The sequence below is a fragment of the Pseudophryne corroboree genome, chromosome 3 (genome assembly GCF_028390025.1).
Source record: "Pseudophryne corroboree isolate aPseCor3 chromosome 3, aPseCor3.hap2, whole genome shotgun sequence".
Taxonomy (NCBI): Eukaryota; Metazoa; Chordata; class Amphibia; order Anura; family Myobatrachidae; genus Pseudophryne; species Pseudophryne corroboree.
The window spans coordinates 170,913,793-170,935,913 of NC_086446.1; the positions used below are offsets into that span (position 1 = coordinate 170,913,793).

The 22,121-nt window shown below is 45.7% G+C and overlaps 1 protein-coding gene and 1 pseudogene across 9 annotated transcripts in view; one reads left to right on the forward strand and one right to left on the reverse strand.

Annotated features, from left to right (window-relative positions):
* Positions 1-22,121, forward strand: part of C3H10orf71 (chromosome 3 C10orf71 homolog) — a 265,025-nt gene that overhangs the window by 123,892 nt on the left and 119,012 nt on the right. The window lies entirely within an intron of this gene.
* Positions 9,546-9,664, reverse strand: LOC134897768 (5S ribosomal RNA; annotated as a pseudogene).

Genomic DNA, 22,121 nt, shown 5'->3' on the forward strand with positions numbered 1-22,121 from the left:
CACTGTAGGGGTGCAAGGTGCCTTTTCCTGGGGAATATGGCAGCACGCAGCAGCTGAGGAACAACACAAGTCCAGTTTCTGGTACAACTGACCCCGGCCAGTTTTATTGAAACAGAAAATAAAACAAACCCCAAAATAAAAATACCTTGCCTGTCCGGCACTAACTAAACATAAGATGTTCCTAACTGTCACTAAACAAAACACAGAGTTCTTCAGTACATACTGTATAGCTTACTTGCATCAGAAAGCGTGTCTCTCACACACAGATCCTGCAGCCTTCCCAGGCAGTCTGCCCATACTAATCAGGTTAGAAACACTATATCACTCTTACACAGCTGAAACCCTGATTAGCCCTCTGTGAGGCCAAAGACCCGAACTGGGCCCAATGTCTAGAACTCGCCTTATCTCTCTCTCAGAGCCTTTACCCAGCTTTTACAGCAAACTGAAAAGGTTCAGACAAAACAAAAAGCATTTTTCCTAGAAGTTAACATTTTCTAAAACATGTAAGACAAGAACCTGGGACAAATATACCTGCCCTCAAACACTATCCCAGTGTTCTTGTCACATATCCCCCTCCCCTGTTTCGACCTAGGGGCCGGAACACTTGTAGCCCCCAAACAGAAGATGCGAGACAATGCATCTGCGTTGGCCAATTGTGTTCCCGGTCTATGTTCGACAGTAAACTTAAAGTCCTGCAACGCTAGAAACCATCTAGTTACACGAGCATTCTTGCCTCTATTTACATACATCCATTTTAAAGGGGCATGGTCTGTCACTAGTCTGAATTGTCTACCCAAGAGGTAATATCTCAAGGTATCTAGTGCCCACTTAATGGCCAAAGCCTCCTTTTCCACAATGGCATACCTTTTTTCATGCTCATTGAGTTTCCTACTCAAATAAATGATAGGGTGTTCGTCCCCATCTCTGGTTTGGGACAGCACAGCACCTATCCCTACCTCTGAGGCATCTGTCTGTACCACAAATTCTTTTGAAAAATCTGGTGTTATCAACACCGGTTGTGAACACAAAGCCACTTTTAACGCTTGGAACGCCTTTTCTGCATCAGGGTTCCATTTCACCACATTTGACTGCTTCCCTTTGGTAAGGTCTGACAACGGCACCGCTGTGGTCGCAAAATTAGGAATAAACCGTCTATAGTACCCAGTAATTCCCAAAAAAGCCCTTACCTGTTTTTTATTCACTGGACGAGGCCAGTTTTGAATAGCATCAACTTTATTCAATTGGGGCCTAATCAGACCTCTGCCTATGGTGAAGCCCAAGTATTTGACCTCCTCCATTGCCAGGCAGCACTTCTTTGGGTTAGCAGTTAACCCTGCCTCTCTGATTGAGTCCAGTACTGCTTGTACTTTAACCAAATGTGACCCCCAGTCTGTACTGTGAATTACCACATCATCCAAATAGGCAGCTGCATATTTTCTATGGGGCCTCAAAATTTTATCCATCGCCCGTTGAAAGGTTGCTGGAGCCCCATGCAACCCAAAGGGTAACATCTTATACTGGTACAGCCCCTCCGGAACCGAAAAGGCTGTTTTTTCTTTGGCGCTATCAGATAAAGGTATTTGCCAGTAACCTTTGGTCAGGTCCAATGTGGTGAGAAACCTGGCTGTTCCCAGCCTTTCTACAAGCTCATCCACACGGGGCATGGGGTATGCGTCAAACTTGGACACCTCATTTAACTTACGAAAGTCATTACAGAAGCGTATGCTACCGTCGGGCTTCGGGATGAGCACTATGGGACTGGACCACTCACTGTTAGACTCCTCTATGACTCCAAGTTCTAACATGGTTTTAACTTCCTTAGAAATAGCTTCTCGCTGAGCTTCAGGAATCCTATATGGCTTTAAATGAACCCTGACCCCTGGTTCTGTGACAATGTCATGTTTTATTATGGTCGTTCGGCCAGGCAGCTCTGAAAATACCTCCCTATTTTGGATGAGAAATTCTTTAACCTGATTGTTCTGATCAGCTGATAATGTCTCTGACACCTTCACTGCGGGAAGCAACCGGGGTGAAGACACCGAAGGGCAAGGCTCCGCTGACAGAGACAACCTATCTTTCCAGGGTTTGATTAAGTTAACATGGTAGATCTGTTCGGGTTTTCTCTTTCCCGGCTGGTATACTTTGTAATTAACCTCATTCACTTTTTCCCTAATCTCAAATGGACCCTGCCATTTAGCTAGGAATTTGCTTTCCACAGTGGGTACCAAAACAAGAACTCTATCTCCAGGAGCAAATTCCCGTATCTTGGCACTCCGGTTATAGACCCTCTGTTGAGCACTTTGGGCCTGTTCCATGTGCTCTCTGACAACAGGTACCACGGCTGCAATCCTATCCTGCATTTGTGTTACATGCTCAATAACGCTTCTATAAGGAGTGGGCTGTCCTTCCCACGTCTCTTTGGCAACATCCAACAGCCCTCTGGGGTGTCTACCATACAACAAATCAAATGGAGAAAACCCCGTAGAGGACTGAGGAACTTCTCTGATGGCCATTAACAAGTAGGGCAACAAACAATCCCAGTTTTTCCCATCTCTCTCAACAACCTTTTTTAACATACTTTTTAATGTTTTATTAAACCTTTCCACCAACCCGTCAGTTTGGGGATGGTAGATGGACGTCCTGAGGTGAGTGACCTTAAATAACTTGCACAATTCTTTCATGATCCTTGACATAAATGGAGTACCTTGGTCAGTCAAAATTTCTTTTGGTATTCCCACTCTACTAAATACCTGCACCAGCTCCCTAGCTATCGCCTTGGTTGTGATAGTGCGTAAAGGGACAGCCTCAGGATATCGAGTGGCATAGTCCATAATTACCAGGATATACTGATGGCCCCGAGCAGACTTTAACAAGGGCCCCACGAGATCTATGGCTATTCTGTCAAACGGGACCTCTATAATAGGCATGGGAACTAGTGGGCTCCTGAAATGGGGTCTAGGGGCATGATACTGGCATTCAGGACAGGAAGAACAATATTCAGACACTTCTTTATAAACCCCTGGCCAAAAGAACCTTTGTAAAACTCTTTCAGTGGTTTTTTCTGCCCCTAAATGTCCTGCGGTAACGTGACTATGAGCTAAATCTAGTACCGTTCTCCGATAAGGCTGGGGAACTACCAGCTGTTCCACCACATCCTCACCCCTTTTGCCAATGTGGTACAAGAGCTCATTACAGATGGCCATGTGGGGATACGTAACCCTGTCACCTGGTACCACAGGTTCCCCATTAACAATCTTAACATTCTCTCTAGCCTTTATTAAGGTAGGATCCTTTAACTGTTCAGACGCAAACAGATCCTTCTTTACCTCCAGGTCAGGCACGCTTTCAGTTCTAACTACTATGTCTCTGTTCCCGGCAAGAGGGTCCTCACTGGACTCCCCATCTGTCACTTCCCCAGCCAAACTAGCAAAAGGAAAAGGGCCAGAAAGTTCCGAAGACCCACGTACATCCAAAAAATCACCGGTATTATCAACTGGCTTTTTACTTCTCACATCTGTTGATAACTGTGATTCCCACAGTTTCCAAAAATTAGGAAAATCCCTCCCTATTATGGCCTCATGCACCAAGGTAGGGACCAGTCCCACTTTAACCATTGCTGACCCACAACAAGTTTCTATATTCACCTCAGCAGTGGCATAATATTGGGTATCCCCATGTATGCAAGTTACCCCAATAGGTATTTGCTGGACCTTTAAGGGGTTCACTAACCCAGCTTTCACGAGGGTAACTAAACTTCCTGAATCTAGCAAGGCCTCTACCCGGTTACCTTCTAAGAACACATCACACATTTGTTTTTCCAGCTCAGGTGAAGGTACCACAGTACAGGCTAACCTAGCAAAGAAAGACATTCTGCGACATTCAAAGGCAGCATCACATTGCATGGGTTCTTGCGTGACTGGGCAATTGGCAATAACATGACCTGGCATACCACACCTAAAACATTTAACCACACGATTATCAACCCATTTGGGCAGCATAGACCGTTCTAGCCCCATTGGCCTGTTTCCAGGGCCAGTGTTTACAGTCTCTCCAGCCTTGCGTTCTCTTAACCGCCCAGCAACGTTTTCCCACGGAACAGTCTTACCAGTCTTTACTGAAGGGCGCTGTCGAGGATCTATGGGTTGCTGGGTGGTCATCAGTAGTTCCTCTGCTGCCAAATACCTCTCTACCATGTCCACTAATTGGTCAGCAGTACCCGGGTTTCCATGGCTCACCCACTTGCGCAGGACCATGGGCAAAGATCTCAAGTAGCGGTCCATGACGACTCTTTCCACCATCTGGGGACCAGTTAATGTCTCTGGCTGCAGCCATTTTTTTGTTAGCTGAATAAGGTCGTGCATCTGGGAGCGCGGAGGCTTCTCCATGGCGTACAGCCAACGGTGCACCCGTTGCGCTCGTACTGACAGCGTGACTCCCAGGCGGGTCAGGATCTCAGTCTTTAGTTTATCATAGTCCCGAGCCTCAGCAGGGCTTAAATCAAAGTAAGCTTTTTGGGGCTCACCTGACAGGAAAGGTGCCAGCAGACTGGCCCACTGTGCTTTCGGCCAGTTCTCACGCTCGGCAGTCCTTTCAAACGTGGTCAGATAGGCCTCCACATCATCAGCCTCTGTCATTTTCTGCAGGAAGTGACTGGCTCGTATAGAACTAGAGCTGGTTGGAGCACTGACGGCCACATCTCCAACCCGAGCTGCAAGTCTCTGCACCACTTCTGCTAAGGCCTCTCTATCCTGACGCTGTAGTCTCCAATTTTCCTCCATTGCCACCTGCTGCTGTCGGTTGGCCTCCTGCTGAGCCGCTGTAGCTTGCAGCAAGGCTTTAAGCAGATCCTCCATGTCAACAGATTTTTCAGGTGGCTTTGCAGCTGCTTTCACCCAGGACATATATCAAACCCTCAGGGGTGAGTCTCAGTAACTTCACACTGGGCTGTATCTGCATAAACCACCGTTTTCTGCAGGCCTCACAAAGCTGCTGCTTTCACTTATGCGCAGAACGGCCTGCTCGCATTCTCCACCAAGTTGTAACACTGTAGGGGTGCAAGGTGCCTTTTCCTGGGGAATATGGCAGCACGCAGCAGCTGAGGAACAACACAAGTCCAGTTTCTGGTACAACTGACCCCGGCCAGTTTTATTGAAACAGAAAATAAAACAAACCCCAAAATAAAAATACCTTGCCTGTCCGGCACTAACTAAACATAAGATGTTCCTAACTGTCACTAAACAAAACACAGAGTTCTTCAGTACATACTGTATAGCTTACTTGCATCAGAAAGCGTGTCTCTCACACACAGATCCTGCAGCCTTCCCAGGCAGTCTGCCCATACTAATCAGGTTAGAAACACTATATCACTCTTACACAGCTGAAACCCTGATTAGCCCTCTGTGAGGCCAAAGACCCGAACTGGGCCCAATGTCTAGAACTCGCCTTATCTCTCTCTCAGAGCCTTTACCCAGCTTTTACAGCAAACTGAAAAGGTTCAGACAAAACAAAAAGCATTTTTCCTAGAAGTTAACATTTTCTAAAACATGTAAGACAAGAACCTGGGACAAATATACCTGCCCTCAAACACTATCCCAGTGTTCTTGTCACAATATATATATATATTACACATACATGCGCATATACATACACACCCACTTGCCCACGGAAACCCCCCTCGCTAAATCCTGCGTTTGCCCCTGGACTAGAACATTCAATCGCAGCATCAGAAATACTGGTCTGATTGCTGGATTTCTCTCACTCTTCCCTTACCTGACATGGCTCCGCTAACTTCAGTATGCGGCGATTGTGTTGGGTATCCCTGGAGACCAGTAGCAGTGGGGCAGCTTCTATAGCTTCATGGTTGTCTGGCATTATTTATGATGAGAACAGCAGCTGTTGCCTATGCTGATGGGAGCTGTTTGGTCTTGCTTGCTCTGACTCCCTGAGGGCATCACTGCTGCTGCTCCCGCAGCTCAGTCTTCCCGGTTCCCGCTGTTCGGACACAGGTGACTTTAGTGAACTCTATGCCCTCCCCCCACCCCCAGCCAGCACAGCTTGAGAGTGACATCCCGGCCAAGGGGTAGATACACCCCTGATAGTACCTCATCTGCTACAATCAGGGAGGGGTGGGGGGAGGTTTGAAGGGGTAGTGGTGGTGGTACTACACTGACTGGTGGGTTGGATAGGGGGATTTGGCATACACTGACTGACTGGGTGGTTAGGGGTATTTGGCATACACTGACTGACTGGGGTTGGATGGGTGTTTGGCATATACTGACAGACTGGGGTTGTGGGGAACTTGGCATACAATGACTGACTGGGGTTGGGAGGTACTTGGCATACACTGATGGACAGGGAATGGGTAGTTGGCTGACTAGGGGTGAGGGAGTTTGGCATAAACTGATGGGGATTGTTTAAGGAAGGGGGCACCAAATCCACCTCTGCTTACTGTGTGACAATACTTGTATGAAATTGGGGTACAACCTACAGCGTCACAATACGTGTATGAATATTAAGCTGTGGTATGACATGCAGAGTTAAAATACATGTATGAAAATGGGGTAAGACCTACAGTATCACAATAAGTTTATAAAAATTACACTATGGTCGGACCTGCAGCATCACAATACGTTTATGAATGTTATACTGCGGTACAGCCTGCTACAACACAGTACAGACACAGCAGCCCCTAGATGGACACAGCAACCCTGGATGGACGCAGCAGCCCCTGGAGGACAAACAGACCCTGGATAGACAACACAACACCCCAGGATGGACACAGAACACTGTATGTACTGCACTGCTGAAGCTTCTTTTTTTTACACTGGAATAGAGCCCCTGGGCGGACACAGCAGAGCCCCTGGATAGACACATCCAGTGGCCCCTGGACGGACACAGCCAGCAGTCCCTGGAGACACACAGCAGCTCCTGGATGGACACAGCAGCCCGTGGAGGACACAGCAGCCCCTGGATGAACACAGCACCACTGGACGGACACAGCACCCCTGAAGAACATAACAGCCCATAGATGGATAACGCAGCACACCTGGATGGACACAGCACCACTGACTGTACTGCACTGCTGATGCTCCACAGGCGGAGTGAAGTTGCGCGCCGATCACCGGGGACCTTTATTCAATCCAAAACCCGCAAGAATCCGACAGCTGGAGGATGATATAATGCTCGTTTTGGGGTCCAAGTCAGGTGAGAAAACCCAAGCCGGACTAGGATCCCCTTCAGATTCACAGTGTTTCGTTGGTGTCATGACTGAAGTTTTGTGAACCCGGCGTATATGTGAAGTCCGTGCAGGTAACTGGAGGACTATGTGCATATCTGGCTGTGGGAATCAGTGAGATGAAGTAGTAAGGAGCAATCACTGACCGGGTTTCGAACCTGGGCCTCAGCAGTGGGAGCCATATCCTGACCACTGGATCACCAGGGACTTGGTGTTAATAGCTGGATGGTGAATGTATTGGTGAGAACAAACTGGATATACTGTCACAGGACTAGGTGTTTGTGTACCCAAAGTTAACTATGAAATAAGTTCTCTGGAGTTACGCAGATCTGGGAGGAGAGCTGAAGACGTTGAACCGGACTGGTTACCAGTGAGGCAGGAAATGGGCTGGCTACTGGCGTGCCTGAACCGGGCTGATTACCCGAGCACTATGGACCGGGCTGGTTACCAGTGACACTAAGAACCGTGCTGGTTATGGATGACACTGAGAACCGGACTGGATATAGCTGAACTGGGCTGGTTACCGGATATGACTGGTAGCACACTGTGAACCAAGCTGGGTACCGGTATAACTGGTAATGCACTGTGAACCGGGCTGGGTACCGTATAACTGGTAATGCACTGTGAACCGGGCTAGGTACCGGTATAGCTGGTAACGCAACTGTAATCCGAGTTTGTGGCGGATATAACTGGTAACGCAACTGTAATCCGGGCTGGTTCTGGATATAACTGATAACACAACTGTAATCCGGGCTGGTTCTGGATATAACTGGTAACACAATTGTATTCCAGACTAGGTAGCAAAAGAGTAGAGGTTTACAGGTACTAAGGTGATTAGTGTTACCGCTTAAGGAGCACAGGTACTAAGCTCACACTGAGCTGTGTGACTCAAGGAACTGGCAGCTTCTGAAACGCAGTTCTCTCTTCTTATACCTCTTGATCTTTGGTGATTGGTGAATAGAGTCAGGTGATTCAGGGAGTCTCTAGCTGGCACAGGATTGGATAGCTCATGGTCAGATGATCAGACCCTGTCATGACAGTACTCCAGGTTAGGCTCTGAGCGAGGCCTAGCAGGCCTGAAAAACACTGAAGCATAAACTTCTGAAAATGAACAGAGAATGCTGGCTTTTAGGCCTAAACATCAGAGAGCTGAACACAGTGGAAAATAAAATGCTGCACACAGCTGATTACCGATTACTCAGAGGAATTCCTACTCAGGTGTCTAAGCAAGAGTAAGCAACACAGATTTGCAGTTGTTATACTGAGCTGAAACAAATGCAGGTTACAGGATATGCTGAGGTAAACCACAGAATATGAGAAATACAGTCCAGGTCATGACAGCTGGGTCCGGTTCTCTGAGAACCAGATTCGCTAGTTTTTAAGTTTTATCTAGTAGTGTGTTGTGATTCTGCACTAGTCAAATAATTTAGAGAAAAAACAGACCCTCCAACATGACCCGCCCCACTAGGTACAAAGTGCTCTGTTCCTGGACTTCCCTCTTAATTTATGATTTCCATCACCTGTGTTGAACTAGTTAAATGATAAGAAAGCTATTTCTTCACAGGTGATGGCAATAATAAATTAAGAGGAAAGTCCAGAAACAGAGCATTTTGTACCTAGTGGGGCGGGTCATGTTGGAGGGTATGAAAAAAATATATAATAATTCAAGTACTATAATATTAGAGACCAAAGTTGGACAATGCAATGGGATGTTAGTCCCCAAATATGTCTGCTTGGTGGTGCGCCCTAAATCAGAAGTTAATAGCCCACGAAACAAGAAAAATAAGATTGTGTGGGCGCACTCTTACTGTATGTGTATGCGCACTTACTGTATGTGATGATGGGAAAGTCAAATAAGTGAAGTTTTAAGACATAACTTTTTTTTAATCACATAAAATCGTATTCGTATTCTACAGACAGGGGACAGACTCAACATTCATATATAAAATCTGCTTAAAAACAAAATGTGTTGTGGTCCATCTATATAGATAATAGTTAATAATAGTTAGAAAAACGGGGTGTGTACACAGACAGTAAGTACCACACCCGTTTCCCTCAGGCGAGTACAAGAATTGTATTAATGAGACCTCAATAGGTTAAACAGTGTTTGGTAAAGCTCGTACCAGACTTTGGGTACCCTAAATTCAGAGCTCAGTGGTTCGATATATTGGTATGCACAGTATCACTTGGATTCCTTCACATCACATTGGTTATACAATAAAAAGACAAAATTACTTATCAGATTAGAATGAATGAAGAAAAAGTGGTGATCCTTCTGTTAGTGTTAAATCAGATTAAAGCATTTAGAACTCACCTACAACACTTGGTATTCCCTGGGGGTCTCCCTTCCAGGAACTGACCTAGCCCAACACTGTTTGGCTTTCAAGATCAGATGAGATTGGGCATGTACAGTGAGGTGTGGTAGTAGAGAGTAGATGGATATCTGTGATTCACTAATGAGAGTGCACCTAAATATAGGTGAGAAAGAAGAGCTCAGTAGAGGAAATATGAAATTAATCTTGGTGAGTGCCAAATAGGAAATAGAATTAGAGAGATTAATTAAGTAAAATAAAGATAGTGGATCTGCTGTCTACATTAGACATGGGGACCTCTGGTCCGAGGCTACTGATATACAGTCCTTCCTTTGAATCGTAGATGAGAGTCCATCTAATAAGTGTAGATAAGAAAGGGATATATATGGTAGAAACAGGATAGTGGCACTAATAATGCTGGTGATTACCTCAGCACTGGATGTAGTCCAAAAGCATCCAAGGGAGACATTGAGATCGGGACTGTCTTATAATGCTGGGTTCAAGATATCACCGATTTATTGTCGCTCAGTGTTTGGTCAAAAGGCACATGTCTACGCAAGAGTTTGTGAGAGATGGATTATATTGCTCTGAATATTAGTTAGATGGCAATAAGCAAAATATTAATCACATAAATCTCCAGATTGTTGGAGTTTGTGTGCAGTAAAAATTCGAACATGACTGTATGGACAGTGTTCAGATTGCACACATTGTGCTAGGTACTGATAAGAAAATAATGGTTACCTTAATGATGACGGTAATTAAATGGCAATAAGCAGGGTAAATGGATATTCTTCAACAATTGTGTTAGGAGTCAAAACTGCGTTCTTCAGTGTCACATTAATCTCCAAATAATTGGAGCTTGCATGCGAGGAGACCACACAGTGAGTGTATAACCAGTGTTACATATATTTTGCTAGGTACCAGGAGGCAGATGTGCTTTATTATTGATATTGACCCCTGGTCTTTGTTAAGGCAAACGCCCGATATTGCCACTTATTCTGCTACTGGATGTCTCCTTATTGAACTAATAAACAGGAAGCCATTGGTATACACATTATACTACCTACTGGTAATGCATAGAAGTGCTCACTGCAAGTAATCTGGTAATGGGGATTCCCTAGGAAAATGCGTTTCCCGCTTTACGACGGACTTGTTCACTTTCCGGGTATGTGCTGTAATCAATGCTGATCCTAGGGATTTAAATATCCTGTGGTATATCCCTAGACCAATCGTTATGGCCGTGGGCGGTGTTTGTAAGTGGTTTAATGCGCTCAGTGTAAAGGCCGGCGGAAGTGATCATATGCACTTCCGCCGTGTTGCTAGGTTGGGGCCGCTGCGTCAGAGGACGCATTGCTTCGGCCGGAGACGGTATTTCACCATGGATCTGAGGTGCTGTACACTCCAGTCGGCGGAAGTTATCATATACACTTCCACCCTGTTGCTAGGCTGCAAACTCTGCGTCTGTGGACGTGTAGGAGGGTGATGTCATCTAAACCAGGATCGGTTTGTGTTGCCTAGTAACCAATGGTTGTGTAGGGATTAGCAGAAGCATCTGAATACAACAGATTAAGCGGTTGCTAGGCAAACAGTAACCTGGCTAAGTCATTAGGGGAAATATAAGCTAGTTGAGTGCTGTTAAAAAAAAAACAGATAGCAAGGTGCTAATACAAATGATTATCACGGATTTAATTCCTAAGATGGGATATGTAGGTGACAGGTTGTTGCCGTTTACTTAATAATCAGTGACTTAAAATAAGTTAAAATAAGTTGCAGGAGTATTTAAAATAACTCTGGGGTAATAAAGTCCTATTAGAGGGCTATATTGGGGACAGGAATTAACATAGTTGATGCCATGTCATTGTCAGGATATAATGGTATCAAGGTATGAGAATTGTGACGTCCGGTATGGGCTGGGTAAGTGACGGCTGATTGATGGTGAGGTATATTGGATATTGAGGAACTCATATCATAATACAGTACCTATTCTGTTAAAAAACAAGACAAGGGTGGGGATAATTAGGTTCTAGGATTGTGAGTGCTGATGTTATCCGTGGAGCTGGGTAATATAAGGATTCAACCAGGACGGTATTGTGTAAGTGGTGAGCATCCATATTAGTTATACATAGGTAATGAGATACAAATGGGTCTGAAATGTGCCACTGACTTGGGTGAGTATGTGGGGTGAAGGGGATGAAAGTGATAAGAGGTCGTAACATCCCATAAGGGTGTTGTGTGAATATGTGAACTCAAATGCGTATAGGCACATAAAAGAGTGCTACTTGTTTATATTAAATACAGTGGAGATAAGAAGAAAAAAGTAAAAGTATATGTGATCATGTTACTTTAAACATAGTGTAGCGTGACAGGTGATAACAATGTGTGTGAATACGCAAGTCCAAGTGAATACAGTGATAAGTGAGGTAACCCGTGAAAAGAAAGGGAGGTGTGATATGACTGGAATCCACCCAAAGAGCTGAATGAGTCAGAGCGGGATAAAAAAGAAAGGTTTGTGTTGATGTCTAAGTTACACCAGGTGTGTTGGCATATACAGCCTGAAAACTCTGGATGAAGTCCAGATATCACTATATGGGTAAATTGTTTACCCCAATGAGTGGGCCGAATATCAGCCCCAAACTTGTTGTTGGAATATGTAAACTCTCATAGGGGAATGTATACCGAATTGATTGCCAATCTAGGGAGGTTTGGGTGTTGTTGTCAGCCAAGGTGGTATTGGGTCTAATGGTCATTAGAAGGCATACACTAGTAGTTAAAAGAGTTGCCTGTCCCTTGTGTCGTAAGTTTAAGATGTTGATGGATGTTCATTCTTATTTCAGGGACAGTAAGAGGGGAATTGATAGTCACTGGTCATGGTTGAAGGGTAGGGGAATGGGTAGGTTATGAATAACAGATGTTGGTTCATACTAGAAGGTTTAGGAGAAGAGGGAGGAAAAAAGGAGTTTCACAAGAATACACTTTAGTTAATTCCTTCATTGAGGCCTAGAGGTCTGAGTCCACCGAGTCTGAAAATCCAGTCACTCTCACTTTTGAGGCGTTCTTTTGTAATGTCTCCCCCTCTTATCCCCAATTGGATTTTTGATGGTCTGCACAAGAGACTAAGGTGGTCATTCCGAGTTGTTCACTCACTAGCAGTTTTTAGCAGCCGTGCAAACGCTATGCTGCCTCCCAGTGGGAGTGTATTTTAGCTTAACAGAAGTGCAAACGAAAGGATCGCAGAGCGGCGGCAACGTTTTTTTGTGCAGTTTTAGAGTAGCTCAATACCTACTCAGCGCTTGCGGCTTGCGATTACTTCAGACTATTCAGTTCCTGTTTTGACGTCACGAACACGTCCTGCGTTCGCCCAGCCACGCCTGCGTTTTTCTTGGCACGCCTGCGTTTTTCTGAACACTCCCTGAAAACGGTCAGTTGACACCCAGAAACGCCCACTTCCTGTCAATCACTCTGCGGCCAGCAGTGCGACTGAATAGCTTCGCTAGACCTTCCTTGTGTGAAACTACATCGTTTGGTGCAATAGTACGACTCGTGTGCGCATTGCGCCGCATACGCATGCTCAGAAGTGCCTTTTTTTGCCTGATCGCTGCACAACGAATGAAAGCAGCTGGCGAACAACTCGGAATGACCCCCTAAATGTGTTGCGATGGACTTGCAGCCACAGAGAGGATTTATTGACAAAGAAATTGACAGTCAGGGGCCATTTGGGAGAAGAAACGGGGGGAGTGGTGGCAAAAATGCAGTCATGTTGCAAATGTCTTGTGGGCGATACAGCTTGCGACTCTGATCCTGTACACTGTAGAAATGTCTCCAGCGTCTTACTTTCAGCGCCCATGCTATGGGGCCAGTCACATGGTTGATATTTGCCTAAAGTGTCTACGATGGTTGCATCTTTGTACGCAAGCGGCAGGACACAGATGACGATTATTTGAGTCTCCATACTACTCCTATCAGCTGCAGCATTTGCATATTATTTTTCACATGGCCAAAGCGTACAAATTTGCAGCTGCAAATGCATTTGTGTACATCCCTGAATTTGGCCCATTGTTCTTGCTTACAAGAGCGGCAAGGCCAGCCACTAGAGGGTGCGTGGTCAAACCACTATACATTTTATTTTTTCTTTTGTTAATTTTTAATTATGCGTATGCTACTATGCTTCCTCCACCATTTTTTTTACATACCCTGAGTCTGGTCCCATTCAGTGAGTAAGTCATCCCCACAGCTAGCAACTAGAGAGTAGAAAACATCAACTTCATTTGAAGTGGGGGCACAATACTGAAAAGCTGCAGTGACAGTGTCATCTGTATAATTATCAAGTACAAAAGAAAAATAGGTTATTCAGTTATTGTAAACAGCTTAAAAAGCCCCCCAGTATTTTACAAGTTATATATTATCAAGATTTTAAATATTCTGCACTTATTGTTAATAACAAAACATACTTATAAAAATAGCATATATAAAAATACATACAAGCATGCTCCTCTTTCATAATAAGTCTCTTCTGTCTTCTCTTTTATGGGGGATTATGTAATAGGCTGTGAGGTGCACGCCCTGCCAAGATTTTAGCCAGTCTACCAGTATTTGTAACGCAGCAATCATTTAAAAGGAAGAATCAGGTTAGAATTGCCTTTATTAGTGTTTGCCACTTTAAAAGTACGGACAGACTCACCAGAATATTGCTAATGCCTGCATTTTGCAGGCTATTGCAGAAGCCCAATGTATTGGCTGACAATTGTATCGGTGTGTATTCAGAAGCATTATCTGATAAAGGCTTAAAATACTTTTGTAATTGTTGGGATCGGAATCAGTATGATCTACCAGCGGCCGGGATGCCGGCCATCAATGTACCGACAGCAGCATCCCGGCCGCCAGTATGCCGGCAGCAGGGCGAGCGCAAAGAGTCCCCGCTGGCCACAGGTTCTATTCCCACTCTATGGGTGTCGTGAGAATAGTCCTGTTGCGCCGGTATTCTGGCTGCCGACATTGCCAGCTGTCCGGATCCCAGCGTCGGTATCCTGACCACCAGGATCCGCCAGCCAGCAATTTAAATGTCTACCTGTGGATCTGTAGGTTGCATATTAAGTGCTGTTTAATAATTATCTGTAGATCTCCTGATCCCATAGAAGCCCATACACATGCAAAGGTATGTACCCAGCTTTATCTGGTGCAGGGACACAACACTAGAGTTTGGTAGAGGAATATGGTGGCAAATACGGTACAGTACTTCAACAGATCACATCACCTGTTGAAGTACTGTACCGTATTTGCCACCAGGAGGAGAAATGTGTTGGAGGGGCCAGCAAGCAGCATGCTGGCAACAGCGAGGGAGAGTGTGGCAAATGGGGAGTCTGGAAGCACTGAGTGTGAATTGGGGAAGGAGCAGGGGTGTAACCAGATCTGTGTGTGTCCCATAGCAACATATTGGAGGGGCCCCTGTAACGTATGATTCTTGGGAGCCACCTCTCTGCAGCAGTTATGAATTTTCTGCCCCATAATAGTGCCCATTTTCTAAACCTTAGTAGTGTCCTAGTTATTATTATGCCCCATAGTAGTGCCCTTGTTTATTTTATGAACCATCATAGTCCCCTACTTGACATTGTGTCACATTGTAGGGCTGCCAGTAGAGTTTTCCCAATTCACATGAAATACAGTGTGCCCAGTTTATATGTATGCCACATTACAGTGACCCCTATTAATTCTGTGCCACATCAGAGTGCCCTCCAGTTCATATTGTGCCACATTACAGTGCCCCAGTCTCATTATGTAACATTACAGTGCCCTCTAGTTCATATGGTGCCACTTTACAGTGGCCTCCAGTTCAAATTATGACACATTACAGTGGTTCCTTGCATTATAGCATCCACTGCACACAACTCTCATTGAAAATGTAATATTACACAATTCAGGCTGGGCAAAGGATCAGAACCATTTGCTTAGCAGGCAAATCTGGAAATTGGTATGCAACTTTATAATCTGTGTCCAGGCCTGTGTCCAAGCCTCTGGGCCCCACAGCAATGGTACCCTTGCACCCACTATAGTTATGCCCATGGAAAGGAGATATGTCTTGCAGTAGGGAATGTGAGGTTCCTGGCAACAGGGAGGGCAAGTGTTGCAGACTGAGTGTCTGGTAGCAGGGAAAGGGATACAACATAACATAGTAGATGAACCCTTTTACACACACAGCAGTTCTTATTATATATATTAACGCTTTACACACAACAACCCCTACAGTATGTTAACCCTTTACACAAACAAATACCAGTTCCTACAGTATATTAACACTTTACACACATACATACACCTATCAATTCCCACAGTACTGTATATTAATGAAATATAGACACACTCAATATATAAATACTCAACCACCAATATACCAATGGGTCCTCCCATAGATTAGTGATGTGCACCGGAAATTTTTCGGGTTTTGTGTTTTGGTTTTGGATTCGGTTCCGCGGCCGTGTTTTGGATTCAGACGCGTTTTGGCAAAACCTCCCTGAAATTTTTTTGTCGGATTCGGGTGTGTTTTGGATTCGGGTGTTTTTTTACAAAAAAAACTCAAAAACAGCTTAAATCATAGAATTTGGGGGTCATTTTGATCCCATATTATTATTAACCTCAATAACCATAATTTCCACTCATTCCCAGTCTATTCTGAACACCTCACACCTCACAATATTATTTTTAGTCCTAAAATTTGCACCAAGGTCGCTGGATGGCTAAGCTAAGCGACACAAGTGGCCGACACAAACACGTGGCCCATCTAGGAGTGGCACTGCAGTGTCAGACAGGATGGCACTTCAAAAAAATAGTCCCCAAACAGCACATGATGCAAAGAAAAAAAGAGGTGCACCAAGGTCGCTGGATGGCTAAGCTAAGCGACACAAGTGGCCGACACAAACACCTGGCCCATCTAGGAGTGGCACTGCAGTGTCAGGCAGGATGGCACTTCAAAAAAATTGTCCCCAAACAGAACATGATGCAAAGAAAAAAAGAGGTGCACCAAGGTCGCTGTGTGACTAAGCTAAGCGACACAAGTGGCCGACACAAACACCTGGCCCATCTAGGAGTGGCACTGCAGTGTCAGACAGGATGGCACTTCAAAAAAATTGTCCCTAAACAGCACATGATGCAAAGAAAAATTTAAGAAAAATGAGGTGCAAGATGGAATTGTCCTTGGGCCCTCCCACCCACTTTTATGTTGTATAAACAGGACATGCACACTTTAACGAACCCATCATTTCAGCGACAGGGTCTGCCACACGACTGTGACTGAAATGACTGGTTGGTTTGGGCCCCCACCAAAAAAGAAGCAATCAATCTCTCCTTGCACAAACTGGCTCTACAGAGGCAAGAGGTCCACCTCATCATCATCCTCCGATTCCTCACCCCTTTCACTGTGTACATCCCCCTCCTCACAGAATATTAATTCGTCCCCACTGGAATCCACCATCTCAGGTCCCTGTGTACTTTCTGGAGGCAATTGCTGGTGAATGTCTCCACGGAGGAATTGATTATAATACATTTTGATGAACATCATCTTCACATTTTCTGGAAGTAACCTCGTACGCCGATTGCTGACAAGGTGAGCGGCTGCACTAAACACTCTTTCGGAGTACACACTGGAGGGTGGGCAACTTACGTAAAATACAGCCAGTTTGTGCAAGGGCCTCCAAATTGCCTCTTTTTCCTGCCAGTATACGTACAGACTGTCTGACGTGCCTACTTGGATGCGGTCACTCATATAATCCTCCACCATTCTTTCAATGGTGACAGAATCATATGCAGTGACAGTAGACGACATGTCAGTAATCGTTGCCAGGTCCTTCAGTCCGGACCAGATGTTAGCACTCGCTCCAGACTGCCCTGCATCACCGCCAGCGGGTGGGCTCGGAATTCTTAGCCTTTTCCTCGCACCCCCAGTTGCGGGAGAATGTGAAGGAGGAGCTGTTGACGGGTCACGTTCCGCTTGACTTGACAATTTTCTCACCAGCAGGTCTTTGAACCTCTGCAGACTTGTGTCTGCCGGAAAGAGAGATCCAACGTAGGTTTTAAATCTAGGATCGAGCACGGTGGCCAAAATGTAGTGCTCTGATTTCAACAGATTGACCACCCGTGAATCCTGGTTAAGCGAATGAAGGGCTCCATCCACAAGCCCCACATGCCTAGCGGAATCGCTCTGTTTTAGCTCCTCCTTCAATGTCTCCAGCTTCTTCTGCAAAAGCCTGATGAGGGAAAAGACCTGACTCAGGCTGGCAGTGTCTGAACTGACTTCACGTGTGACAAGTTCAAAGGGTTGCAGAACCTTGCACAATGTTGAAATTATTCTCCACTGCGCTTGAGTCAGGTGCAACTGCATTCCCCCTCCTTTGCCTATATCGTGGGCAGATGTATAGGCTTGAATGGCCTTTTGCTGCTCCTCCATCCTCTGAAGCATATAGAGGGTTGAATTCCACCTCGTTACCACCTCTTGCTTCAGATGATGGCAGGGCAGGTTCAGGAGTGTTTGCTGGTGCTCCAGTCTTCGGCACGCGGTGGCTGAATGCCGAAAGTGGCCCGCAATTCTTCGGGCTACCGACAGCATCTCTTGCACGCCCCTGTCATTTTTTAAATAATTCTGCACCACCAAATTCAATGTATGTGCAAAACATAGGACGTGCTGGAATTTGTTCTGATGTAATGCACGCACAATATTGCTGGCGTTGTCCGATGTCACAAATCCCCAGGAGAGTCCAATTGGGGTAAGCCATTCTGCGATGATGTTCCTCAGTTTCCGTAAGAGGTTGTCAGCTGTGTGCCTCTTATGGAAAGCGGTGATACAAAGCGTAGCCTGCCTAGGAACGAGTTGGCGTTTGCGAGATGCTGCTACTGGTGCCGCCGCTGCTGTTCTTGCTGCAGGAGGCAATACATCTACCCAGTGGGCTGTCACAGTCATATAGTCCTGAGTCTGTCCTGCTCTACTTGTCCACATGTCCGTGGTTAAGTGGACATTGGGTACAACTGCATTTTTTAGGACACTGTTGACTATTTTTCTGACGTCTGTGTACATTTTCGGTATCGCCTGCCTAGAGAAATGGAACCTAGATGGTATTTGGTACCGGGGACACAGTACCTCAATCAAGTCTCTAGTTGCATCTGAATTAACGGTGGATACCGGAACCACGTTTCTCACCACCCAGGCTGACAAGACCTGAGTTATCCGCTTTGCAGCAGGATGACTGCTGTGATATTTCATCTTCCTCGCAAAGGACTGTTGGACAGTCAATTGCTTACTGGAAGTAGTACAAGTGGTCTTCCGACTTCCCCTCTGGGATGACGATCGACTCCCAGCAGCAACAACAGCAGCGCCAGCAGCAATAGGCGTTACACTTAAGGATGCATCGGAGGAATCCCAGGCAGGAGAGGACTCGTCAGACTTGCCAGTGACATGGCCTGCAGGACTATTGGCTTTCCTGTGTAAGGTGGAAATTGACACTGAGGGAGTTGGTGGTGTGGTTTGCAGGAGCTTGGTTACAAGAGGAAGGGATTTAGTGGTCAGTGGACTGCTTCCGCTGTCATCCAAAGTTTTTGAACATGTCACTGACTTATGATGAATGCGGACCAGGTGACGTATAAGGGAGGATGTTCCTAGGTGGTTAACGTCCTTACCCCTACTTATTACAGCTTGACGAAGGCAACACACGGCTTGACACCTGTTGTCCGCATTTGTGTTGAAATAATTCCACACCGAAGAGGTGATTTTTTTTGTATTTTGACCAGGCATGTCAATGGCCATATTCGTCCCACGGACAACAGGTGTCTCCCCGGGTGCCTGACTTAAACAAACCACCTAACCATCAGAATCCTCCTTGTCAATTTCCTCCCCAGCGCCAGCAACACCCATATCCTCATCCTGGTGTACTTCAACAGTGACATCTTCAATTTGACTATCAGGAACTGGACTGCGGGTGCTCCATCCAGCACTTGCAGGGGGCGTGCAAATGGTGGAAGGCGCAAGCTCTTCCCGTCCAGTGTTGGGAAGGTCAGGCATCGCAACCGACACAATTGGACTCTCCTTGGAGATTTGTGATTTAGAAGAACGCACAGTTCTTTGCTGTGCTTTTGCCAGCTTAAGTCTTTTCATTTTTCTAGCGAGAGGATGAGTGCTTCCATCCTCATGTGAATCTGAACCACTAGCCATGAACATAGGCCAGGGCCTCAGCCGTTCCTTGCCACTCCGTGTCGTAAATGGCATATTGGCAAGTTTACGTTTCTCATCAGATGCTTTCAATTTTGATTTTTGGGTCATTTTACTGAACTTTTGTTTTTTGGATTTTACATTCTCTCTACTATGACATTGGGCATCGGCCTTGGCAGACGACATTGATGGCATTTCATCGTCTCGGCCATGACTAGTGGCAGCAGCTTCAGCACGAGGTGGAAGTGGATCTTGATCTTTCCCTATTTTAACCTCCACATTTTTGTTCTCCATTTTTTAATGTGTGGAATTATATGCCAGTATCAATAGCAATGGCCTACTACTATATATACTGCGCACAACTGAAATGCACCACAGGTATGGATGGATAGTATACTTGACGACACAGAGGTAGGTAGAGCAGTGGCCTTCCGTACCGTACTGCTATATATACTGGTGGTCACTGTCAGCAAAACTCTGCACTGTACTCCTTCTATATAATATACTGGTGGTCCCCAGTGCCCACAATAAAGCAGTGTGAGCACAGATATATGCAGCACACTGAGCACAGATATGGAGTGTTTTTCAGGCAGACAACGTATACTGGTGGTCACTGTCAGCAAAACTATGCACTGTACTCCTCCTATATAATACAGCTGCCTGCTCCCCAGTCCCCACAATTAAGCAGTGTGAGCACAGATATATGCAGCACACTGAGCACAGATATGGAGTGTTTTTCAGGCAGACAACTTATACTGGTGGTCACTGGTCAGCAAAACTCTGCACTGTACTCCTCCTATATAATATACTGGTGGTCCCCAGTGCCCACAATAAAGCAGTGTGAGCACAGATATATGCAGCACACTGAGCACAGATATGGAGTGTTTTTAAGGCAGACAACGTATACTGGTGGTCACTGGTCAGCAAAACTCTGCACTGTACTCCTCCTATATAATATACTGGTGGTCCCCAGTGCCCACAATAAAGCAGTGTGAGCACAGATATATGCAGCACACTGAGCACAGATATGAAGTGTTTTTCAGGCAGACAACGTATACTGGTGGTCACTGTCAGCAAAACTCTGCACTGTACTCCTCCTATATAATACAGCTGCTCCCCAGTCCCCACAATTAAGCATTGTGAGCACAGATATATGCAGCACACTGAGCACAGATATGGAGTGTTTTTCAGGCAGACAACGTATACTAGTGGTCACTGTCAGCAAAACTCTGCACTGTACTCCTCCTATATAATACAGCTGCTCCCCAGTCCCCACAATTAAGCAATAAGCACAAATATTATTAATAAACGGAGAGGACGCCAGCCACGTCCTCTCCCTAACATTTCCAATGCACGAGTGAAAATGGCGGCGACGCGCGGCTGTTTATATAGAATCCGAATCTCGCGAGAATCCGACAGCAGGATGATGACGTTCGGGCGCGCTCGGGTTAACCGTGCCATACGGGAGAATCCGAGTATGCCTCGGACCCGTGTAAAATGGGTGAAGTTCGGGGGGGTTCGGTTTCCGAGGAACCGAACCCGCTCATCACTACCATAGATTGGCTGCGAATGGGTCGCACATGCGAATAAGTCGCAAGCTATTATTCGCGCCCAGCTGGGACTGTACACAACCATGCAATCCTATGGAACACAAGTGCATACACAGTGCCTGTGCATGTTCACAGGGCACACTATTCACAGCAAACAACCCGCGATAATTAGCAATCGCGTGTCAGTTGAGGGAGTACCCATCTGTGCTTACCTTGTCTACATTAAAATGTAAAATGCTATTGGGGATTTTTCAGTCTGCTTCCTGGAAGTGATGCAGAGGTGAAGTCTGCACAAGAGGGGTTAGTCACCACGAAGATCAGCAGTGCCTGGACAATAACAAAAAAAAGAGGAGTGACAGGTATTCTTTCTACCTTTTGCTAGGTAGTCCAATATAGAACCAACAAGGGAAACATATGCCACATTGGCCAACCCAAGAGAGCTCCTGGTACATGGTCTTCACACTGCTCCTTATGGAAAGCAGCACCTTCAGGCAGCGAGGCTGCCCTCTTGGGCTATCCTTGATATCTACAGTAATCACCCCTGTTTACCTTTGTAAGATGTCTTTGGAACCCACAACACATGACACCTAGAATGTGTGTTGAGAGATCTGTTCAAGTCTATCAAGGTCACATCTCGAAGAGGGGTATGTTACACATGGGGGTGAATGCCCCTTTCTGTACTCAAGTTGCAATCCACTACTTTAATCAGACATAAGAGGCCAGATGTTCAAAGAATGCTAAATCTAGCTATACTTTACACACATCTGCATGCACAGTGCAGCATACTAGAGCACATTTTTATTGGCTTACACTATACTTTAACCCAGTCCTATTAAGTA